Source organism: Pipistrellus kuhlii, unplaced genomic scaffold (genome assembly GCF_014108245.1).
Source record: "Pipistrellus kuhlii isolate mPipKuh1 unplaced genomic scaffold, mPipKuh1.p scaffold_m20_p_18, whole genome shotgun sequence".
Taxonomy (NCBI): domain Eukaryota; kingdom Metazoa; phylum Chordata; class Mammalia; order Chiroptera; family Vespertilionidae; genus Pipistrellus; species Pipistrellus kuhlii.
The window spans coordinates 2720818-2745747 of NW_023425493.1; the positions used below are offsets into that span (position 1 = coordinate 2720818).

A 24930-nucleotide genomic window follows, 5' to 3' on the forward strand; every position below is an offset into this window, starting at 1 on the left:
GTTTCTCCAATGTGTCCTGAACGCTAACCTCTTCGCCGCTTCCCCAAACTGGAGTAGCTCTTCTCTCCCGCTCAGTGTGTTTTGCTAAGTCCTGGCCAGACACGTGCAGGACCGTTAATATTTCCACCACATCACGAGTTGTAAAAGGTCAGACTGGTCCCTGGCCAGAATTCTCACGGCTTCTCCAGTCAGATAGAACGATGGGGAGGTTTCTGTCATCCTGGCAATTATGGTCACATTTCATTTATTTTTTAAATTATATTTTTATTGATTTCAGAGAGGAAGGGAGAGTGAGTGAGAGAGAAATGTCAATGATGAGGAAGAATCACTAATCAGCTGCCTCCTGCACGCCCCACACCTGGGATCCTGCAACCCAGGCCTGTGCCCTGACCGGGATTCAAACTGTGACCTCCTGGTTCCTGGATCGACTGAGCCACGGGGGCCAGGCTCACATTTCGTTTTTATTTTTTTGTTTTTTTAAATGTGGTCCCGCCCCTCTGGGAGCAGGGCTCAATGACCCCATAGAGCCGCCTGTCTTGAATTTTTTTTAAATATATTTTATTGATTTTTTACAGAGAGGAAGGGATAGAGAGTTGGAAACATTGATGAGAGACAAACATTGATCTGCTGCCTCCTGCACATCCCCCACTGGGGATGTGCCCGCAACCAAGGTACATGCCCTTGACCGGAATCGAACCCGGGACCCCTCAGTCTGCAGGGCAACGCTCCACCCACTGAGCCAAACCAGTCAGGCTCACAGTTCGTTGTTACATCATTTGCTCCCGACACCCACAGATCTCTTTGGGGTCTACTCAGCACGTCTGTCAGTGCGGCCAACTCGCCTGTGTTTCCAGGCTCGGGCCTTACCTAGCACACGCTGCTGCCCGTTCAGTGGCCTCAGGGCAGCAGCCCCTCCGTGGCGGGGGAGTGGGAGGCCTAGAGACACCGGTGGCGAGAACGAGTCGTTCCCACAAGAACGAACCTTTCTGAGTGGCAGGAGTCCTGGTTTTGTTCCTCAAGGACGTTCTCTGTCTGGAAGGAATCCAGCCCCATCAGACTCAGCCCAACGCTAATAGCCTTCAAGGTGGGCTTGTTCGTCGTTACATAAAAGCTCATGACTCTTCACACTCAACTGTTTAAAAATGCTCACATATAACACCTCATTTGATCGTCACAAAAATCATCCTTCCCCCTTCAGCCAGGAGGAAACTCCGACCTCTAGAGGTCAAAGGACTGGCCTATTCAGTCCTTCAGAGGTCATGGCGCTATTCAGTGGCAGAGCCACAATGAAGCCCCAGATTTCTTATGCCGAAGAGGATGGGTTTTTGGAGCACGCCCCTGTGTAAAACATGCCTCGTGGCTGGTGGCTGCATTGAGTCTCCCATGGCTCCTGTTTGGTTTTTTTGTTGTTGTTGTTTGTTTGCTTGTTTGTTTTGTTTGTTTTGTTTTGTTTTTTTCCACAGAGAGGAAGGGAGAGGGATAGAGAGCTAGAAACATCGATGAGAGAGAAACATCGATCAGCTGCCACCTGCACACCTATCACCAGAGATGTGCCCACAACATGCTGTTGACTGGACTGGAACCTGGGACCCCTCAGTCCGCATACGGATGCTCTATCCACTGAGCCAAACTAATTTCGGTGGCATGGCTCCTGTGTTTATGTCCCGTGCTCCCTTCCTCAGTGTGGATCACAGGGAGTCGTGGTGGGCTAGCCCACGTCCGATAAAGCACTGTGCCCCTGAGGTCAAGGTCATTGGTTCACGCCTCACAAGACCAGTGACCGTTGTCTCAGAAGCGGCATCTTCACTCCAGTGGCACAGGCCACTCCCTAATGGGCAAGAAGTGGGCAAAGGAATTGGAGTGCAGTAGAGCAGACCCCATCACCAACTCTGATTCTCAGCAGCCTGGAGGAGAAAATCTCATTCTTTTAATTTCTCTCCAGAGGAGGGTCAGAGAGTGAGAGGAATCCCCCACAGAAAGCTCTGGGTCCATAGGCAGTGACTTGAGTGGGTCTAAGGCTGTGTGCGAGGGAGGGCACAGGAAGAAAGGACTGGCTGGGCTCCGGTCTCGCACACGCCAGGCCTTCAGAGAGCAGGTCACAGGGCCCGTGTTCTGCTCCAGAGGACGTGACTGAGGAGCAGGAGAGGGGCACGGTTACAGGGGCCAAACGTCAAACCCAGGCCCCAAACACAACTTTCACCCGAGGTCACCTCCTCATCTCTGCAGTCAGCTCGTGTGCCACAGAGAGCAGGTGCTTTCGAACAGACGCTGGGAATCTTTTTTGTTTGTTTGTTTAAATACATTTTATTGATTTTTTACAGAGAGGAAGGGAGAGGGACAGAGAGTTAGAAACATCGATGAGAGAGAAACACCAATCAGCTGCCTCCTGCACACCTCCCACCGGGAATGTGCCCACAACCAAGGCACATGCCCTTGACCAGAATCAAACCCGAGACCTATCAGTTCGCAGATCAATGCTCTATCCATTGAGCCAAACCGGTTTCAGCTGGACGCTGGAAAGCTTATTAATAGTCCTGCCGGTGTTTGGCCAGGACATTCCATCGCTGGCCACTGAGAGCGCCTGGTGCACACCCGCCTCCAGGCCCAGGAGGTGCCGGAGTTCGGCCTGCAGGTATGGCCCGGGAGCGGAGCCACTGCAGCCACACCTCAAAGCGAGGGGCAGAGAGCCGGGGAGCTGCTGTGACCAGGCTCCTCCAGGAACACTCCTGAGGGGGGCTGGATGGATTTGCAAGATGGTGGGACCCGAACCGGAGGGCAGCGGGGAGTGGAGAGAGGTGTCTGCGTCTGAGTCCAGCGCCTTGCCTCCGTTCTCGGGGTCGCCTTTCTATTGCAGCCACAGCTACGGGCAGCCAGCTATGGGAAGGGCATCGGGCAGCCTGGGCCTTCCTGTACATCCAGCCCACCCCTCACCTGCAGGGACCTACTTGCCATGCTGCTACCACGTTACCTGGACCTTAATGTCCACCAGGCGATGCTCCGTCAAAGGCACAGACCCCGGCCCTGCCCTCGCGTCTCCCACCTGCGGCTGCGGTCTGAGTGCGCCACCCGGGCTCCTTGTGGGTCCTCAGCAGGACTCACTCCGGCTGCCCAGGATGATCAGAGGAATGAACCAATCAGGACTGGCTTCTCTTTCTGGCCTGTTTCCATCCCATGGACTCCCCATCCCCCAAACCTCTTCCTTGGCATCACTTCCCCGACGAACCCCCTGCACACAAGTCCTCATCCCGGAGAGAGTCTGGGCCCAGGTCAGGAGTGTGGCCGGGGTGCTTCACCCCCACCGCCCGGACCAGCAGCAGGTTTCAGACTGGAGAGCTGTGCCGGGTGACACAGGGATGGTGCAGCCTGGCAGAGCATCCAGCACCTCCCCCATGCTTGGCAGAGCACCCAGCTGCTTCTGCTGTCAGTCTCTGGGACTTTGCCTACAGCCACAGGGTCTTCAGAGCACTCCCTGCAGCCCGAGGGCTGGGGAGTCCCACATCCGTGTGGAGTCCCAGCTGTGCCCCTCTCTGCCCAGGCGCCTGTGGAAGGTGAGAGGAGGGAGATGCCCAGGTCCAGGCCGCGGGGAGGGAGAAAGCTGGGCCTAGTCTGCCTACCACGCCTGTGTGGGCTCCTGTTCCTGCCTCCTCTCTAGGTCCCCCCTCTTAGCACTGGGGGAGAGGCTGGACCTTCCGGGACCCCAGCCCCTCCCTGACCGGTGCTCGCTGAGGCTGAGACAGCCAGGATCCCCAACCACGCACCCACAGGGGCCCCAAGAAGCAGCTCGCAGGGCCCGGCTCAGCCAGCTCTGCCCTGGCAGTGGGCATGTAGATTCTGCACACAGAGCTCAGTTTGTGCCTTGGAGGGAAGCGTGACAACAAGATGGAAGGGGGTCTCCCAGGCCTGTGCGTCTGAGAACCATCTAGCCCAGTGGTCAGCAAACTCATTAGTCAACAGAGCCAGATATCAACAGTGCAACGATTGACATTTCTTTGGAGAGCCAAATTGTTTAAACTTAAACTTCTTCTAACTCCACTTCTTCAACATAGACTCGCCCAGGCCGTGGTACTTTGTGGAAGAGCCACACTCAAGGGGCCAAAGAGCCGCGTGTGGCTCGCGAGCCGCAGTTTGCAGACCACGGATCTAGAGTAAACGCGTAGGGAGCAGAGGGGGTGAACCTGTGGAAGGAGAGATGCCGGGGATGCCCACTGTCCCCGTGCTCCGGCCTGGCTGGACCGGAGTGGACATGTGGGCGGCCGAGGCCGCGGCACTCCCCGGTGAGGACGGGAGGTCTGGGCTGGGCTGGAAGACTTCGGGGGCCGGAGAGAGGAGGGTTACTTGGTAGTGTTTCTGCTGATATTTACAAAGGTTCAGCTTTTTAAGAGCCAGTCAAGTCAGGCCCGGAGCCAGTGGGGTATTTATCTCTGGCCCTGAGAGCCCCCTCGGGCTAAATCCCACCCTTGGCACTGGAAGGGGCAGGGAAGCAATGAGCAGGAGGAGGAGGGAGAGGGCGGTGGGAAAGGAAAAGTGTGGTCATTGCTGTGGTCATTCAGTGTCACACGGACTGCCACTGCCAGGAACCCTATGGCCTTCAGGGCCTTTGACATGAGGAGCCTGTGGGCCAGAGCAGCCCAGGGGAGGGGTGGGTCAGGGCCGCCCAGGGGAGGGGGGGGGTCAGGGCCGCCCAGGGGAGGGGGGGGAAGGGCTGCCCAGGGGAAGGGTAGGCCAGGGCCGCCCAGAGGAGGGGGGGGTCAGGGCCGCCCAGGGGAGGGGTGGGCCAGGGTGGCCCAGGGGAGGGGTGGGCCAGGGCCGCCCAGGGGAGGGTGGGTCAGGGCCGCCCAGGGGAGGGGTGGGCCAGGGTGGCCCAGGGGAGGGGTAGGTCAGGGCCGCCCAGGGGAGGGGTGGGCCAGGGCCACCCAGGGGAGGGGTGGGCCAGGGCGGCCCAGGGGAGGGGTGGGCCAGGGCCGCCCAGGGGAGGGTGGGTCAGGGCGGAGAACCTTGGCCCCACAGGCAGACCCATCCCCGGACCTCTACATCCAGGCTGAACAGGCCTGGCCTGACAAGCACTTTCCAGCCTCGGTTTCCTCTCTGGAGTGGAAGCGCCATGAGGACAGGGACGGGCCTCATCCACTGTCCTGCCCCCACGCCTCGCAGAGCACCAGCAAGCATATCTGCTGAACAGATATGTAAACCCATGACCTTGGCACCACTCCAGAGGTGATAACGCAGGGTGATCATGAGCATGGCGGCTGAGCCAGGCTGCCTCAACGTGAACCCACGCTGCCCCCGGCTCCGGGCAGGGCGGGGGGGGGGGGGGGGGCACCTCTCTGCACCTCCCTGTGCCTCCTCTCATCCTGTGAAATGGAAATAACATCTCCTCCAACAGGCTGCGGGGCAGCTGGAAGAAGGTAACACATGTGAAACGTCTACCATCGGTCTGGCGATATATTTGTTAGCTGTTGTTAGTGTTGAGATTAACTGATAAAATCCAGGGAATAATGCTCAGCGTTTCGTGGTTGATTCTGTACACCCCTGAACCACTCAGCTTTCTTATAGTGAAACTAGAGGCCCGATGCACGAAACTCCTGCAAGAGACTCGGCCCTCACAGTGCGGCTTCATCCGGAAGGTCGTCCGGAAAGCCGTCTGGTCTAATCAGCATATTATGCTTTATTATTATTATATATAACGGATATAATTATTAAATATTTTAAAATATAAAATTAAGCCATCAGTGTATCACCTGCTATATTGCAAGCTCTCACTAAATGTGAGCTATTAATCATTATTGTGATTGCTGCTTTTGTTATAAGAAATCATTCTGACATTGACAATAGTGTAGAGAAGGTTTGGAGTGGGTGGTGGGTGTGGGTTAGATGGGAGTAATAGGGGAAGAACAGTACATTTGTAAGACTTCCAACAATAAAGATAAACTTAACAGAAAGAAAACCATCTGCTATTGCCAGGCCTGCAGGCTGACGACAAGGCCAAAGGCTCACCTTCAGGGTCCAACTGCAAAAGGAGGAGGTCAGGACAGGTCACTGGAGGATGCCCGGGAGCCTGCTCTGGCCGGGAACCAGTGGGGCGCAGCGGGCACTGAGCTGCCCAGGCATTTAGCCTGAGGCTGGGGGCTCAGCCCTGAGGAGGGAGGACGGAGGAACTCGGGCCTGAGCAGTAGACTCACAGACCTGCGGCAATCCTGCTGTCAGCACACCCCCCATCACTCTTCAGGGGGCTGGTTCAGTCCTCAAGCACGCACAGAAACGGCACTGTTTCCTCCCCGCACAGCAACCAGGGCCCTGGGAGCAGACACACCTCAAAAGGCAGGCTTGCCGGCCAGTGTGGCTCAGGGGATTGAGCATTTCCCTGCACCAAGAGGCCGCTAGTTCAATTCCTGGTCAGGGCACAGGCCCAGGGTTGCAGGATTGATCTAAAGTATGAGGCGTGTAGGAGGCAGCCAATCAATGATTTTCTCTCATCATTGATGTTTCTCTCTAAAATCAATAAAAATATAGTTTAAAAAATAATAATAAATAAATAAAAATTTAAAAAGGAAGTCTTGTCTCTGAGACATACAGTTTCTTGAAGAGAAAATAACATTAGATGAAAAACCAGAATTATACATAGGTATGACCCACAGTGGACAAAAACAAGTCACTGATGTAAGTTAAGACAGGGAGACCTCAATTCATGTGTTCATTCTTTTCTTAAAAAATCTTTATTGCCGAAACCGGTTTGGCTCAGTAGTAGAGCGCTGGTCTGTGGACTGAAAGGTTCCAGGTTCGATTCCGGTCAAGGGCATGTACATTGGTTGCAGGCACATCTCTGGTTGGGGGTGTGCAAGAGGCAGCTGGTCAATGTTTCTCTCTCATTGACATTTCTAGCTTTCTGTCTCTCTCCCTTCCTCTCTGTAAAAAAAAAAATCAACAAAATATATATATTTTTTAAATCTTTATTATTGAAAGTATTACATATGTCCACTTTTTCCCCGATTGACCTCTTCTAGCCCACCCCTGCCCCCCAACCTAGGCCTTCACCCCCCTGTTGTCTGTGTCCATGGGTTATGCATAAATATATGCATAAAAGTTCTTCGGTTGATTTCTTCCCACCCACCCCCACCTTTCCGCTGTGATTCTGCAGTCTGTTCCATGCTCTTATGTCTCTGGATCTATTTTGTTCATCAGTTTATTTTGTTCATTAGATTCCATATAGGAGTGAGATCATGTGATACTTGTCTTTCTCTGACTGGCTTATTCCACTTAGCATAGTACTCTCCATGTCCCTCCATGCTGTCTCAAAGGGTAAGAGATCCTTCTTTTTACAGCTGCATAGTATTCCCTGGTGTAAGTAGCTTTTTATCGTCTACTGATGGGCATTTGGGCTGTTTCTAGATCTCAGCTATTATAACTTGGGCTGCTATGAACATAGGGGTGCATACATTCTTTCTGATTGGGGTTTCAGGTTTCTTAGGATATATTCCTAGAAGTGGGATTACAGAGCCAAATGGCAGTTCCATATTTAACTTTTTGAGGAAACTCCATACTCTTTTCCACAGTGGCTGCACTGGTCTGCATTCTCATTAGCAGTGTACGAGGGTTCCCTTTTCTCAACATCCTCGCCAGCACTTGTCATTTGTTGATATATTGATGGTAGCCATTCTGTTAGGTGTGAGGTGATACCTCAATGTCGTTTTAATTTGCATCTCTCTGATGATGGTGACTTTGAGCATTTTTTCCTCTCTTGACCATCTGTATGTCCACTTTGGAAAAGTGTCTATTTAGGTCATTTGCCCATTTAAAAAAAATGTTTATTTTTATAGCTTTCAGAGAGGAAAGGATAAGGAGAGAGAGGTGAAAGCATCCATGTTGAGAGAAAGTCACTGATTGGCTGTCTCCTGTACGCCCACAACCTGGACTCAACTCAAACTGTGACCTCCTGGTTCATTGGTCAACACTCAACCACTGAGCCATGCAGGCCAGGCCTTTGCCAATTTTTTAATTGGTTGTTTGTCTTCCTTTTGTTAAGTGGAATGAGTTCCTTATATATTTTGGATATTAACCCTTTGTCAGATGTCTCATTGCCAAATACATTCTCCCCCACACAGTGGGCTCCCTTTCACTTTGTCGGTGGTTTCTTCGCTGCGCAAAAGGTTTTGGTTTTGTTGTAGTCCCATTGTTCACCCTCACACACTTTCATTGTTGAATAGACACTGAGCACCCACTGCGCTGAAGGTCAGAAAGGACAGGGGTTGGGGAGCTACGTGCCGTGTGCAGGGCACGTGCCTTCCATGAGGAGGGGGTTGCACCTGCAGGAGACCAGCCCCAGGACAGGGCGGAGTGTGGTCTGTGTAAGAAGCCGGCTTGGTGTTAGCAGGACAAGAGGAATCTGCTTGAATAGTCTCGGGCAGCTTTCTGAGGATGCTGGGACTTGATTTGAAAGGTTGGTATAACCTAACAGGTGGAGAAATGAAGAATACACTGACAAAAGCAGAGAACATGGCGGCATTGGCCGCAGTGGGATGGTGGAGCAGGAAAGTGGGTGGCGCCAGACCAAGGTGAGGCACCCGTCTCTGTCATCTCGCTGTCATCGGGGCAAGCCTCTGGTGATTACTGAAAATTTTTTGGTCCTGCCAGGCACTTGCACCTGCTGCCAGATCTGATCACCCCTCAGGGCTTCTCCACCTCCCCCTGCTCCTGAGAGGCAATTGGGGCAGCAGCCACTGGTCGCACCTGCTGATGGCACTGGCCCCACTCACACCCACGGGTGGCGCCATCCCCAAATGCTCTGCACCATCAGTGGGTGCAAGCACACCTGTCAGTGCCTGGGAACTGTGACTGTAGGAGCAGAGCTGCCAGCAGACAGGAAACCGGGGGTCATGGCAGGAGGGGCCAGACAGGAGCACAGAGGATGAGCCCACCACAGCCTCACAGCCCACAGTTCCTTTCAAGGTGCACGAATTTGTGCACCAGGCCCCTAGTTAATTTATATGGAATAATTTTTTAACATTCTGGACCCAAAACACAACTAAATATACTAAATACCTGTTTAGTTACAGCCTGTTTTACACTGTGCACATCACCCTCACAAGCTCTTTCAGGTTTTTCTGGTTCCTTGGGACACGTCTAGCTAACAGGTACACAGAATAAACTGAGATAAAGCACAGATGCCCCCCTGGTGTGGAGCAGGGGCGGCTCGAGGTGGAGATGTTGAGCGTGGATCCAGGAAGGAGCTGGGGGAGGACACGGCAGAGTTAAGGGGTGTGCACCCGTCTGTACAGAACAGCACAGCAGAACTAAGGCCGAGCACTGTTTCACCTTTTGTCTGTAAAAGTGAAAACTCTCTTTGCATTTCTTTTGGTGGTGAAAACAGGTGCTAGTGTAGCTCTTTCTTAAAAGCACAGCGGCTTAGTCCAAACTTAGGAAAAGCAGGGGGCAGGCCCAAAAGATGAATAAGCTACCATATGCGACTCAGACACAGGAAGAAGGGTCTAGGCCAGTGGTCAGCAAACTCGGGCTCTTTGGCCCCTTGAGTGTGGCTCTTCCACAAAACACCACGGCCTGGGTGAGTCTACTTTGAAGAAGTGGCGTTATAAGAAGTTTAAGTTTAAAAATGTGGCTCTCAAGAGAAATTTTAGTTGTTGTGCTGTGGATATTTGGCTCTTCTGACTAATGAGTTTGCCGACCACTGGTCCAGGGGGTGATGAGTGAGGCGGTGAGGGGTGTGAGGCAGCAGAAGTGCGGTGGGTGGGGCTCGGGGGGTGACGGGGAGCCAGGGCACAGGCTCAGCGGGGCAGGACCGTTAGAAAGCACAGGGGACAGGGTAAAGGAAGAGGATGGGAAATACGGGATCAGACGTGGAGACCAGGCCACGGAGGCCTCTGAGGACAGTGTGTGGTTCGAGCTTCCCACAGAAGCCTGGCAGACAGGCAAGGTTCAGGGCTAAGGACACCCCACATCTGCATCTGGGGTTTTTAAAGTTCAACCTCACAGTAACCTTTGTCCTCTCCAGAGAGACTTGGAATTTGCTCAAGGTCATGGAGCACTAAGGAGCAGAAAGAGGACTTCCTGTTTCCAAGGCCAAACCTGACCCTCCTCCCTGCTGCCTCCCTGACTGAGAGGATGGGAGGTGGGGTGGGGAGACAGGGAACAGGCAGAGCTGTGGTCAGAATAAAAGACAATGAGGCCAGAACTAAGGCGCTGGGATGAGGGTGGAGAGGAGAGAGCTCAACGTGTGGGCCCCGAGGGGCTGTGGGGGTGGAAGCGTAGATGGCAGGAGAGGAGGACAAGCATGGCTCCAGTGTCTTCTCTGACGGTGTCTGTGGGGCCATCAGCCATGAGAGGAACTCCAGGAAGGGGGGTGAGGGGGGAGTGGGCGTGGGAATGGGCTGAGGTGGCTGTGGGCCATCACAGCCGAGACCTAGTGGAAGGGGTGGGAGGAAGGCGGGGTAGCTGGCAGACAGGCTGGGAGGGTGGGGCTGGTGAGACTTAGATACCCAGAAGCACACGAACTTCAATGGGGAGACAGTAAGGGGTCCCTGAGGCCCTTTGATGAGGAAGCAACATGGTCAGGATCAGCGTTGGAAGTGTCCAGATTCAAACTAAAATATCCAAGAACTGAAACGGAGCTTATTCCGCCCATTCTCCTCCATGGTGGGACAGCCCTCAGTGAGGCCGGCGCCCCAGGCTCAGGAGACCAGGCTCTGTGGGCGCAGGCAGCCTGGAGAGGGGTGGTCCTTGGCTGCCGGTACCCTTCATGCCAGGATCCCCGACACCCCTCACTCCTGCAGGCTTGCTCCCACCACCTGCTCCCTTTTAGCACTACAGGGACAGGGCCGAGAGGTCCCAGCTTGTCCTCACCCCCCTTTCTCCTCAGAGCACCTCAGGACTGAGAGGCAACGGGGAAACGCTGGGGATGAAATGGAGCTGGAAATATCAATATCTTGAATTTTATTTTTTTTTATTAATCCTCACCTGATGATATTTTTTTTATTGGTTTTTAAAAAGAATGGAGTGGGGGGAAGGATGGAGAAAGTAGGAAAGATAGAGAAAAAGGGAGAGAGAGAGAGGGAGGGAGAGAGGGAGGGAGAGAGAGAGAGAGAGAGAGAGAGAGGGAAGAAGAAGAAGAAGGAGGAGGAGGAGGAAGAGGAGGAGGAGGAGGAGGAGGAGGAGGAGGAGGGGAGGAGGAGGAGGAGAGAAGGAGGAGGAGGAGGAGGAGGAGGAGGAGGAGGAGGAGGAGGAGGAGAGGAGAGGGGAGGAGGAGAAGAGAAGGGAGGGAGGGGAGAGGAGGGGAGGGGAGGGAGAGAGAAGAGAGACACATGAATTGGTTGCTTCCAGAACTTGTCTCAACTGGGATTGGAATCAACCTGCAACCCAGGTACATGCCCTTGACCAGGAATCAAACCCAAGACCCTTCAGGGCGTGGGCCGATGATCCAGGCACTGAATCACACCTGACAGGGCCGTATCTTGAAATATAACCCTGCCCCTTAACAAAATCCTATTTGGGGGAAAGCAGTTCACAACATGGGACAGGGTCTCATGGAGTGTGTGTGTGGGGGGGGAGCGGGGGAGGACAGGTCCTCATATGTTTATTGGTCTTTAAAGTACACATTTTTCCTAATTTTAGAATGAATAGATAATGTTAGAAATTCTAACAAAAGCATAACGTGGGAATTGTAAATGTGGTTCGCTGGCAAGAGGAAGGCTCTGAGCACAGACTGCTGTGCTCAGTGCTCACTGTACGTTACGGCCCTGCTGGTACTGTGTGATCTGGGACGTGCTACTGAACTCTTCCGTGCCTCGGTTTCCTCATTTGTTACAGGAGAGCAGTAATAGTTTCTATGTCACAGGTTTCTTTGGAAAATTTAAATAAGATGATAAATGCATAAAGCATTTGAGCGTGGCCCAGAGTGAGCAGTTAATATATAAGGTGGTTATTATTATTGATATTATTAATGTTGCTGTTTTACAAATAAAGTTCTCTGTAATTCACATCTTACAAGTAACCAATATTGATTGTTCTTTGCATGTTTTTTTCAGTTTTTAGTCTATATTTATATTGCTCTATCTCTATCTCTATATAATACTAGAGGCCTGGTGCACGAAATTCATGCACTGGGGGGAGGAGAGGGCAGTGGTTCCTCAGCCAGGCCTGCACCCTCTCACAGTCTAGGACCCCTCGCTCCTTACCACCCGCCTGCTCGCTACTCCTTACGGCTCACCTCACTGCTCCTTAGCACTGTTGTGGAGGCGGGAAAGGCTGCCACTGCCGCCGCCACTGCCCTGACCAACCGTAAGCCCAGCTTCTGGCTGAGCCCTGTGGGAGCACAGTGAGCATGTAAGGGGCAGCTTCTGTGTGTAGTGCCTGCCCCCTGGTGGTCAGTGCTCATCATAGCGAGCGGTTTAGTGACCTTGGCTTATCATTTGCATACTACGCTTTGATTGGTTGACCGGACAACTGGACACTTAGCATATTAGGCTTTTATTGTATAGGATGGCTATCCTGCGGTTACTTGTAGGCAGCTCCCTCTTTCCCACGGTCCAGGCGGTGTGCTCCCTTAGCACAGGATCATGGTCTTACTCACTTTGGTGTCCTCAGGCCAGAGGCATTTGCACACTTCAGGTGCTTATTGCATTGAATTGAAACACCACCTTCTATTGTCTCCACTGCATCCTTCATCTTTATAAAAGGTACACATTCCACTGCAAGTCAAAGACACGTGGCATCAACGGTAAATTTCCTATTCCTGGCTTCAGTATCGTCTTTTAATTCATTTGTCTTTAGCTCAGGTAATGGCATTATTCCCACTCCAGGTGTTCAGAGGTCCAGGTGCACTATGAGTGCAATATTAATACTTTCAGATCAGTTCTCTCTCTCCAGCTTTGCAGGGCAGAACGACTCGAACTCTGAAGCCCCGCTAGCAAGAGATTCTTTTGTTTGTGCCTCTCTCAGAGTCAGCCCAAAGTGAACTCAAGGCTCGTTTGAGCAGATAATGACTGAGGTGTGGTTAGTGGCCTAGGCAGCCACTGTGTTTGGCTCCTAAGCAGGCCTGGAAGCAGCTGCGGCCCGGGTCAGACCTGAATCCCTCTCTCTGCTAACCAAGGCTGGGGAAACTCAGCCACTGCAGCCGCCAAGGCCAAGGTCAGTCAGGAGGAGCAGTCCTTTCCCGGCAGCTTAGTAACCGCTGAGAGCGTCTCTCCCCGCGGATGCGTCTCCTCTGATCGGCTCCCTTGGGGGAGAAGCTGGCTCATTGTTTACCGAAACCAGTTGCTCCCACGGGTGGCCCCGCTGCCTCTTCTGTTCTGCTGAGCTGTAAACTTCACGCAGAAGCAGACATCAGGGAAGCAGACACAGGCATAGCCCACGGCAAACGCACTGCGTTCTAGCGTGTCTGCCCTTGGCTAACACTGACACTAAGGGCTTCCTCGGAGTCTTCTAAGCTCCCTTCCACGACCCGATTGGAAGAGAGGGAGACGGGACAAAGCGGCTTTTCTGTCCCAGGAAAACACGGCTGTATTATTACACACACAGTATACTCTGCTCATAATGGACAGCCTCGCTGGGGCACTTAATAATGTAGATCGAGGCTGAGCTTCCTCCCAAGAGGCCTGTGTGTGATGTGCAATACATTTGTGCTATGTGTGCTCATGAAACACATACAACTCCAATTGATGGTTACTCAACCCTCTTAACTAAAAATTATAAATATGAATCAAATACATATGAATTTAAGCAAACCTCTGAATGTCTTTGTCAGGCTCCTCTAAGTGCATGCGCAGGCCTTTCACAACAATTAGAGCTTTTTCAGAAAGTTGCCTGGAAAAATAAAAATGTGCTTAAAACATGGCGTTGCCCTAGCTGGTTTGGCTCAGTGGGTAGAGCGTTGGCCTGTGGTCCCTGGTTCAATTCTGGCCAAGGGCACATGCCCGGATGCCGGCTCGATCCCTAGTGGGGGGCATGCAGGAGGCAGCCAATCAATGATTCCCTCTCAATATTGATGTTTCTATCTCCTCTCTCCCTCTCCCTTCCTCTCTGAAATCAATATCTATCTATCTATATCTATCTATCTATATCTATATCTATATCTATATCTATATCTATCTATCTATATCTATATCTATCTATCTATATATATCTATATCTATATCTATATATATATATATACATATATATATATATATATATATATATATATATATATATATATATATATTTTTTTAATGGCATGTTAAAACCTTGGGGCATTTAGTCCGTTGGCCATTTCCAGAATGGAGATTACCTCACCCTACCTGCTGTGAGTCCATTGTCCTGATCACTGTGGTTAAGAACAGTGAAGGGGCGGGCTTCCTATCTCTCACAACAATGCTGGTCTGTTCTTACCTGCCACATCTTACCAGAGTTTAGTGATGTGAATCTCTTATAAATATATTGTTTAAGTCCGGTTTGTGTCCTTACTTTTTTTTTTTTTTTTTTTTTGCCTGTAAAAATTGTAGTACCCGATTTTCTACCCATCTTAAAGCTTTGGAAGGAAGCACATTACAGTTTGTGGATTACCTAGACGCCTTTCTCTTTTTCCTCTTATACTGTGGTTTTGGCCACTTGATTTATTGACCTGAAGCTTATCTGGGAAGAGAAGAAGATGAAATTTGAGCTAATAATTTAAGTTCTGAAACGTGAGTTTGTGGCAATGCTGTTCCAAGAGGCTTGAACTCCGGATTACTTTGAGGGATCCTTCCAAGTGGTATTTTTAAATAACTACATCACATCTCCTAAGATGTTCTGCAAGGGAAATATTTTCCTTGAGTGATTATGTTTACAGACCAACAGTTCAAGTGGAACCTATGACAGGTAATACAAGGCTAATGCCATTAGTATGTCCTTACAGTTATCTGTGGCTCAGAAACATTGATGGCAAGATAGATAATATGAAAACAGGGACTCTGCCTCCCACAGGACCAGCTTTGGGACACGTATGTCCATGAGCTGGGTGGCCTTACGATAAGCACTTAATCGCACCAAGTCTCCAATGAGAACAAACATGGCATCCACCAGTTGTTGGTTACTTCTCATGTGCTGGGCCCTGTGCTAATTATGCCACATGCATTCATTATCTCATTTCTTCCTCAAAATAAGCCCAAGAGAAAGGTACTATTAATATCCTCATTTGACAGATGAAGACACTGGAACTCAGAAAGGTTGAATTATTTGTCCAAAATCACAGAGCAGCAGAGCCTGTGACTCAGTGCCTGGCTCTGGAGACCACGCACATACATACCACGTGGGAGCGCTTCTCAGAGTGTGAGCCGGAGGATTAAATGAGACAATGCCTATAAAGAGCATGCCCGGCACAGAGTTAGTGCTCTTATTCTTTTGTTGTTGTCAATCCTCACCAGAAGATATTTTTGCCATTGACTTTTAGAGAGAGTAGAAGGGAGGGAGAGAGACAGAGAGAGAGAGAGAGAGGCATCGATGTGAGAGAGGCACATCCATTGGCTGCCTCCCAGAAGTGCTCCCACCAGGGCCAAGGATCGAACCTGCAACCTAGGTATGTGCCCTTGACCAGCATTGAACCCTGGACCCTTCAATCCACAGGCTGGCACTCTAGCCACTGAGCCAAAGCAGCTAGGACACTGCTCTTATCTTATGACACACCTCCACATATTACCAGCTAACGTATGTATAGCACTTTACTATTTATAAAAGCTAAGAGACATAGCAACTTGTACTTCTTGATACCATGGGAAGTATAAGAAAAGGTGGTTCAAAAAAGTTAAAAGACTTGGCCAAAGTCATTAGCTTATAAGCACACTGGCAGTGAGACTCGGATGTTTTCATTCCATAACCAGTAACTTCTCTCTGCCTTGCATCACTGAGGGGTAGCTATGTTTTTATATAATGTGTTTATTCTTAGAAAGGGGGCTATTTTCAGATTAGGTGAGTTTCAATCTTGCCTCCCTCTAACCTGCTGCTTTATCTTGCTAAATCTTGACACTTGTTTCTTGATTTTTCTGCTTGATTCTGTCCTCTATGTCAGACAATTCACCATCCAAAAATGTGCGGGAGAGAGAAGCCTCTTTTGCCTACATTTCTTTCCCTCTTAAATACATATGGGCAGTAGATATCCAATTGTGAGTGGACTGGGTCTTTTCTCTTTAACTTTTAAGTTGGGTGTTTGGAAAGCTGAGCATTTCCCCCTCGTTAAAGAAAAACAAGCAAACGTGTCTTAAATGGAACGTGACCTCTGGAGGCCCCGTGGGAACCTGTCAAAGGCACGTGTTGGGATGAAGATGAGAAAGCAGAGGAAGGGTGCCGCCAGGCTCCTTCCGCCCCTGAGTCCAGGCCTGTCCCTGACCACACTTTGAAGTAGACCATTTGCCTCTAGGATGTCCTCACTCTCTCACGGTTTATGCCGCCTCCTAGTGCCTCTATCTTTCTCTTGCCCCAGTCAACCCCAAATCAGACCGACCTCACCCCAACAAGTCTGCTAAGGTCTAAAACCACCCACTGCTTCCCCCACTCTTTCCCCTGTGCCCTCCTGCAAATGGCTATTTGATATGAAGAAGTGCGTGAGGGAAGAGGCCATGAAACAACTATGAGAGGCCGGTTTCCCTCCCCTCTAGAGGTGTTTGCATTTTCAAAAGATTATTACCGCAGACTGGTGCAGCCACTGTGGGAAACAGTACGGAGTTTCCTCAAAAATTAAAAATGGCCGAAACCAGTTTGGCTCAGTGGTAGAGTGTCGGTCTGTGGACTGAAGGGTCCCAGGTTTGATTCCGGTCAAGGGCATGTACATTGGTTGCGGGCACATCCCCAGTGGGGGGTGTGCAAGAGGCAGCTGGTCGATGTTTCTCTCTCACCGACGTTTCTAGCTCTCTATTTCTCTCCCTTCCTCCTCTCTGTAAAATATCAATAAAATATATATTTTTTAAAAAAAATTAAAAATGGACCCTGGCAGGCATGGCTCAGTGGTTGAACATTGACCTACAAACCAGAGGTCACGCAGTTCAATTCTCAGGCAGGGCACATGCCTGGGTTGTAGGCTTGATCCCCAGTGTGGGGCGTGCAGGAGGCAGTTGATAACCAATTCCTCTCATCATTGATGTTTCTCTCTCTCACCTTTCCCCTTCCTCTCTGAAGTCGATAAAAATGTATTTTAAACAAAATAAAAGTGGTACTCCCATTTGACCCAGTGATCCCACTTCTAGGAATATATCCCAAGAAACCAGAAACACCAACCAGAAAACATACCAGTATATTCACTCCCATGTGTATAGCAGTGTAATTCACCATAGCAAAGATTTGGAAACAGCCCAAGTGCCCATTAGCAGGTGAATGAATAAAAAAGTTGTGGTACATCTATACCATGGAATATTATGCTGCTGTAAAAAGGAAGGAACTCTTACCATTTGCAACAGACCTGGAGAGCATTATGCCAAGTGAAATAAGCCAGTCGGAGAAAGACAAGTATCACATGATCTCACTCCTATGTGGAATCTAATGACCAAAATAGATCCAGAGACTTAAGAGTTATGGAACAGACAGATGAATTTCAGAGTGAAGGTGGAAGTAGGGGGTTGGGCAGTAGAGATTAACCAGGGAATTTATATGCCCATATGCACGCTCACGGACACAGACAAAATAGTGTGGTGAAGGCCTGGGAGGGCCGGGTGTGGGAGGAGAGGGTTAATGGGAGGGGGGGGGGGGGGGCAAAGAAAAAAAATAAAAAGGATTATTATTAAGGCAAGTGAATTTGTTATTGGTGGGAATTCAAGATAAAGTGAAAAACAGCTATTATGTAGAATTATTCGGAAGAGATGTGCCCTGATAGGGGCAGACCAGCCCAACGAGTGTCTTTCTGGCTCTGCCTCCTTATACTATATAGCAGTGTTTTTCAACCTTTTTTGGGCAAAGGCACACTTGTTTCATGAAAAAAATCACGAGGCACACCACCATTAGAAAATGTTAAAAAATTTAACTCTGTGCCTATATTGACTATATATAAAGTAATTCTCTTGAATAGGAATCAAATAAACACAAAGAAAGTATTTTATAATTACTTTATTATGAAATATTAAGTAAACAAAATAGTGAAAAATTATAAAATTCTTGTCTTGTCTGCACCTACAGCACACCGCGGAACAGCGGTTGAAAAACGCTGCTATATAGTACCATCTCCCCAGCTCCCCTGCACCCAAACACACACTTCACCGTCTGCCTTGGCCTTTCACCTTTTCTTCATCAACTGGACAATGATTGGGATGACAGCACTTCGGTGCCAGAGAGGCTTCTAGAATCAATGCCATTCGCTCTCTTTGTACCTGAGGAAGCGAGGCTCAGAGAGCAGGGCCCGGTCACACACTGGTGAGTGTGGAACTGGCACCGGAATCCAGTCTTCCCGCCCAAATCGGGGCGATGCCTTCTACCCGCCATGCTGAGCATCCCGAAACCTTGTAAAATAAACGTAGGAACCTCAAGCATTGCCCGGCTCCCTTACCCACCGGATTTCCCTTTTTCTCTTTGGAGTTGGCAGGTAGCAGCCATCAGTGCGGAGGAGAGCGAGTCTGACCTGCTGTTCCCACCAGCACGTTCTGACCGAGAGCGGGCCGCCTCTGTCCTCTGCCAACTGCCCCCTGACACTGGGGAGGAATTGGGAAATGGAGGCTGTTGGGACCCTGGCACACGCTTCCTTCTTCATTTCCTACTCATGGGGAACACGTGGTTCAACAACACGAGTAAAAGCCGCAGGGTGTCGCCTCTCTCCCTCTGCCCTCACTGAGCATTAGATTCACACTCTGCTGACTGGACCGCTCTCGCTCCCTCAGCAGGACAGCCCAGTGGCCAGCCCTCTGCCTGGGTGGCCAGCAGCATCAGGTGGCCAGCACTTCCCAGCAGAGTGGGCCCTGCACATCACTGAGCCTCTGGGCCTCAGCCTCTTCCTTAGAAAGTGGGGGCAATAGTATTTTATACCCAATGAGGTTGTTTAACATAGGTATGTGCTTGATAAATGTCAGCATTGTCTTCATCGTCATCATCACCGCCTGGTGGAGTTTGGGTTTGCACTTTGAGGAGGGGAAGCCTCCTTGGTCCCTGCCATCCAGTGCCTCACTCTCTGCGAACCGCCACCGCCGTCCCTGGAGGAGTCTCACTGTGAGGAGTGAGTCACCTCCACTTAAAGGGGACGGGAGCCTGCAGCCAGTTAGGGGAGTCGGAAGGTCCCCTGGCGCAGTGAGAGGAGCCAGCCCAGCCCTGGGGCCCAGAAGGAAACTGTGCTTTCCTAGCTAACTGGGTGTGGGGTGCCATGGGGAAGCTGGGTGCTCAGGTCAGAGGGCATGATGTGATGATGAGTGAATGCCGGAGCTCTGGGCGCGCATCAACCTGAGTCAGACTTCAGCTGCTCTGCTGCCTGCTGTGTGACCTCAGGCGGTTACTTAACTTCTCGGTGCCTCCTTTTTACCATCTGTAAATGAAGATGGTCTTCATAGAAATGACTTCATGCTATAGTTGTTGGGAAAATCTGAGAATCAAGTACATACTTAATCAAGAATAATGGTTATATTGCTCAGTGGTTGAGAGTTGACCTATAAACCGGAAGGTCACAGTTCAATATCCGGTTTGGGGGCTCATTCCCCACCGTGGGGTGTGCAGGAGGCAGCCAATGATCAGTGATTCTCTCTCATCATTGATGTTTCTAGCTCTCTCTCCCTCTCCCTTCCTCTTTGAAATCAATAATGAAAATATATGTTTTAAAGTAATTATTATCATCCTTCTCGCCCCCACCATCATCATGAGTGGGGATCATGGTAACAGACAGCTCCAGGGATCAGCCACGAAGGAGAAGCCACACGAAGGAGAAAAAGGCAGCAGGGACAAGGCTGTGTCCTGGACGCGGTGAGCTCTGGGCGGTGACGAGCTGTTAGCATTAAATATAAAGAATTGCCACGCATTCCCACTGCCCCTCCGAGGAGTGGGGGACGTGTGCGAGCACAGCGGAGGATTCGGAGGAATTTATCCCCGGCCTCCTTCACGCAGAACTACAGACAGGAGTGGCTCAGCTCCCCCTCGCCGCTGAGCTTCCGCAGGCCCTGCTCCTGAGGGGTGGCCATCTGGCCGGGGCACAGGAGACGGCGCCAGGGCTGTGGCTCCTGCACATGCTAGCGTGTCGCATCACCATCCTGCCAGGCGTCTTGGTCTCTGTCCGCCTCCTGACTTCATGCACCATCCTACGTGCACAGCCTTTGTGCGCCCTTCGGCTCACGTTCTGTGCCTTCCTTTGCCACCCCATTCACTCCGCGTGTTTCCCTCTCTGGGCTTCCATTTTTCTCCTTCCCTTTTAGTGCAGTGTTTTGGTTTCTCTCTCTCTCTCTCTCTCTCTCTCTCTCTCTCTCTCTCTCTCTCTCTCTCTCTCACCCCCGCCTCCCTCCTCCCCGCACACCAATCACATTCCTGCTTACTTCTTGCCTTGCTCATTATTCTACCTCCTCACCCCCACCCCCCATTCCTAGAAGACAGCTCACAGCCTCGCCCTTCCCCCTCCAGGCCATGCCCACCCTGCACGCATTCCAGCAGCCTGGCAATCAGCAACTTCGCATCGCATCGCACTTCCCTGCTCTGCGAGTTCACACGACTTGTTACTGCTCCCCCTGCCCCTGCTCTCTAGGGTTTCTGGTTTTGTTTGTTTGTCTGTTTTTCATTGTAAAGATCCGCTTTTAAAAAAATAGCCCGGGCACAAGTTGAGCCCACGGTGAAGTTCCCTCGCACGTTGACACATTTCGTGGTGGATTTTAGCCAGGAACCCGGGCCCACGCTCCGTCCCCCGGGGAGGGCGGGAGGCGGGGTCCTCGGGCCGCACAGGGGGGGCACGTGTGCCCTCACCAGGATGGAGAGACCCACCTGAGGGCGCAACACTGCTCCACCCGCTCCATCTCCCTCTTGCCCAGCCTCACGCGGAGAGGGCATGGCTTTTCCCTTTGTGGACTCATTCTCTGCTGCTCGAGGAGCTCAGCCTGCCTCCCAGAGCGTGAGTGCATGTGTGTGTGTGTGTGCTCTCGCGTGTGCGTGTGCGTGTGTGTGTGTGTGTGTGAACACACGTGTGCGGCCGCTGCCTTCTCTCCATAGAGCTCACCTCTCTCCTGCCATCTTCCCGGGACCCAGGAGGTGGCTCTGCGCTCCCCCTCTCCCTCCTCTGCCTCTGCCTCCCTCTCCCTGCTCCCCACCCAGCGCCGGCTTCCCCGGCTCCCAACTCCTCGGGCGCAGCAGCAACTAGCAGAGCCGAGCTGAGCGGAGCTGCGCTGTGGGGGTGAGGGGAGAGGGGGGACCGGGGTGCGTGCGCAGCCAGGCCGAGCTGCCAGCGGCCTGTCACTGGAGAGTTGGGGTTTGCATTCAGGAGAAAGGAGGCGGGGGCGGGGGCGGGGGCGGGGGGAGGCGGGGGCGGCGGAGGGGGCGCCGCGGAGGGAGGGAGGGGGAACGTCTTGTTTGTGGCTTGTCAGCAATTGCTGGAGACAAGCTTCCATGTGTGAAAGCTCCTTGGCATGAATGCCTGGGCCGTACCAAGTGCGGCGGCCGCGAGAGGGGAGGCCGGAGGAGCCCGGATCCGAGCGGCGCAGACAATAGGCCCCTCAAGGGTTCCCCCTAAGTTGCTTTGATGTTGTCCCGGTGTCTGGGTGCCGGGAGGCCTGGGATTGCAGGAAAAGGGTCTCTTTTTTTTGGTCTCCATTCACTTTCCCCCTCGGTGGCTGCAATGATTCTTCTGGATTTCTCCTCGTGAGCAAGGTAAGCGCCGGCGGTCCCTCCCGGCGGCGGCGGCGGCGGCGGGTCCGGGCGGAGCGGGTCCCGTTCCTGCGCTGCGCCCGGCGCGGTCCTGCGCCGCGGGCTCCGCGGGCGCCGGGCTGGGCGGCCCCCGCTCCTGGGCAGCCCCGGGAACGCGATCTGAGCCCCGGGGCTGGTGGGGGAGAAGGGGTGGATGGAGGAGGGGAAAGGGAAGGAGGAGAGGAGGGCAGGGCCGGGGTCACAGCCGCCCCAGCCGAGCCCGCGGCGGCCCAGCGCGCCCGGAGCTGTGAGCTGCGCGTCCCCGGGCGGAGCGGGGCCCCGGGCTCTGCCCGCCGCTGCGGGGGCTGCCGGGGCCTTGCGTGCCCGCCCGTGTGCCCTGGGGGTGTGTATGCGTGTGCATGGGCTCCCCACACTCCGCCCGGGGAGGTCCCCAACCCGCACCCCGAGCCCAGGCTCCGGGCAGAGCCGGCGGGAAGGGCGAGCCGGAGAACTCTGCCCCAGACCAGCCAGAAACTTTTCCAGGCTCTGGCAGGGCTCCGGGGGTGGGCGCTCTAAGCCGAGGGGTGCTCCGTGCCTCGGTTTCCCCATCTGTAAAACCCAGGCTGGGGGTGCTGTCTACCTCCTGGGGGTCGGCGGAAGGGGACAGACCATTCTGTCTGAAAGGCCAGGAGGGACCTTCCAGCTGGAAACGCCGGCATCGCCAGGCGAAGGAAGGGTTCTCCTTATTCCCTGACCATCACCCCCTGATCATGAACCCGTCATGATCGACACCCCGAGACCAGGGGACCGGGGCGCAGATCGAGTGCCGGGGCATCTCTCAGGGAACAAAAAGCCTTTCCACCTGTTGGCTTCTGTCCTCCTCTCGTGTGCCTCTCCGTTAGATTTATTGGCCGATTTGTTCGGAGAATGGGATGGGAGGGGTTGGGTTTCCCCCTTCCCTCCTCACTTGTATGGGTTTTTGTTTTAAAAAAGAAGGTCAATGTGAGATGCTTGGGTGAGAAGACGCGCCGCCTGCTCCAGTCGTTTATTCCAGGCCGGGCCTGAGGCAGACACATCTGTAAAGTCCTCCCCGGCTTCAGGGTTCTGACTGTGGCTCTTACAGGTTACAGGAGGCGCCGTTACCATTGCTGCTGGTCGGAGAGTAAATGTCTCTGGCTGTGTGTGTGAGGGTGAGGAGGCAAAGGCTGTTTACCCACTGGTGCTGGTTTTGTGGATAAAGCCTTTTGCTGTTTGAAGCGGCATCTTGAGAGATGGGAGTAGAGAGGGCTACAATCAGTGCCTGGTGGTCATCTTGAAAAACATTTTTTTTTTTTAAAGCAAAAGATGTCTGCCTCTTTTCTGGGATTGTGGCTTCCCTTCCTCCTGCTCTTACCCAGGGGTTGCGTCAAGGGCCTCAGTTGGAGCTCTCTTTGAATTCTCAGGGGGATTTCCCTTTGGTAGCAAATGCTGGGTTCTCTGTGACTCTGCTACTTGCCCCCAAATTCTGCAAAAGTCTGGAGGCCATGCCTCCTCCGTTCTACCTGGAATCAGGTGCCGCCCTGTGATCTGCAGAGAAGGAAGCACAGAGGGCCGGGGTGGGAACGGGGATGGTCCTGGCATAGAGGCCCAGGAACCCAGCCCTGGGGGCAGGGAAGGATGCAGCGAGGTCTTCCTTGGCCTGGGTCTGGCCTGAAGCTACTCTCCCGCCTCCATAGAACGTTTCATTTGCAGTAGAATTGAACTTCGTGTTTTAAAACGGAATTGTTTTCTACTTTGGTTTGTCTCTGGCAAGCTTTGAGGATCTAGGTATCTCCCCCAAATGTTAAAATTTCGGAACCGCTGGGAAAAGGAAGGTCACTCATCGAGTTTTATTTATTTATTTTTTAATATATTTTATTGATTTTGTACAGAGAGGAAGGGAGAGAGATAGAGTTAGAAACATCGATGAGAGAGAGTCATCGACCAGCTGCCTCTTGCACACCCCCTACTGGGGATGTGCCTGCAACCAAGGTACATGCCCTTGACCAGAATCGAACCCTGGACCTTTCAGTCCCCAAGCCAACGCTCTATCCATTGAGCCAAACCGGTTTCAGCTACTCATTGAGTTTTAAATGAAGACGCTGACTGACTCCCGGATCGGCAATGACCTGAGGGGTCTCGGTGAAGCTGCCCGCCCTGGGGCTCAGAGTTTCCTGAGGTCCCGATGGCAGCTCCCCTGTTCCCGGCCCCGAGGCTTGGTTTTGCACACCCAGCGCTTGGGCGCCACAGCTAGACCCCCCTTTGGAGTTCTGTTTGCTGTGCTGGATCCCAGCTACCCACACCCAGCCTCACATGGCACATGCATGACACAAACATGGCAAGTACACATGGATTTTCATGGATTAATTCCTATATTCATTTGTTTATGCAACTCTTATTTATTTTTTTAATATTAATCATCAACCTAGGGTATTTTTTTTCTTTGATTTTTTTAGAATGAAAGAGAGAGGGAAAGACAGAAATATTGATGTGAGAGAAACACATCGATTGGTTGCTTCCTGCATGTGCCTCCGACCTGGGCCTGGGCCTGGGAGGAGCTGCAACCAAGTACCTGCCCTTGACCGGAATCGAACCCACAGGCCGACATTCTACCCACTGAACCAGACTGGCCAGGCTCAGCTCATATTTTAGGGGCACTTACTATGCAGCAGGCACCTTGCTGGGCACTGAGGACATAGGCAGGAGGTAGGCCCATGTATCTTTGTTCTCAGGGAGCTTGCTGTCTTGGTGGATAATCAATATGAACCACATAGTTAAACAAACGATAATAATATTGATGCCCTACATGGAACAGCATGCAGGCATTATAGTGCAGGCACAGAGCTGTATAAATAAGTGACCTGAAGTTTGTAACGTAAGCTCACTGTCTTTCCCCTTGTGGCTGAGCTCTTGCCCTAGCCAATGGTGCTCACACAGTCCAGCATTTCCAAAGACACTACAAAGTTCCCTCTCCTTCTCCCCAAACCCCCCTCTCTCTACACAGCGCAACGGAGACACAAATAACACCTGCTAACCCTTTACACTCACCAGTAAAGAACTTCACACTGGTTGTGAGCCGGCCTGTGGAAGTCCTCATCTGGTGACTCACGTGACACCTCCGTGTGTTAAACCCTAAGGGGTTGGAGGGACGCCTGGCCAGTGGGGCTCCTCACT

At 52.1% G+C, this 24930-nt stretch overlaps 1 protein-coding gene across 3 annotated transcripts in view; it reads left to right on the forward strand.

The window, feature by feature from the left end:
- The first annotated feature begins 21459 nt into the window (after positions 1 to 21459).
- BCL9 (BCL9 transcription coactivator) overlaps positions 21460 to 24930 on the forward strand; it is a 94621-nt gene continuing 91150 nt past the window's right edge. For all 3 annotated transcript variants that reach the window (XM_036443023.2, XM_036443024.2, XM_045582957.1), the window contains exon 1: positions 21460 to 21762. The gene's annotated coding sequence lies outside the window, so the exon portion shown is untranslated. The remainder of the gene's footprint in view (positions 21763 to 24930) is intronic.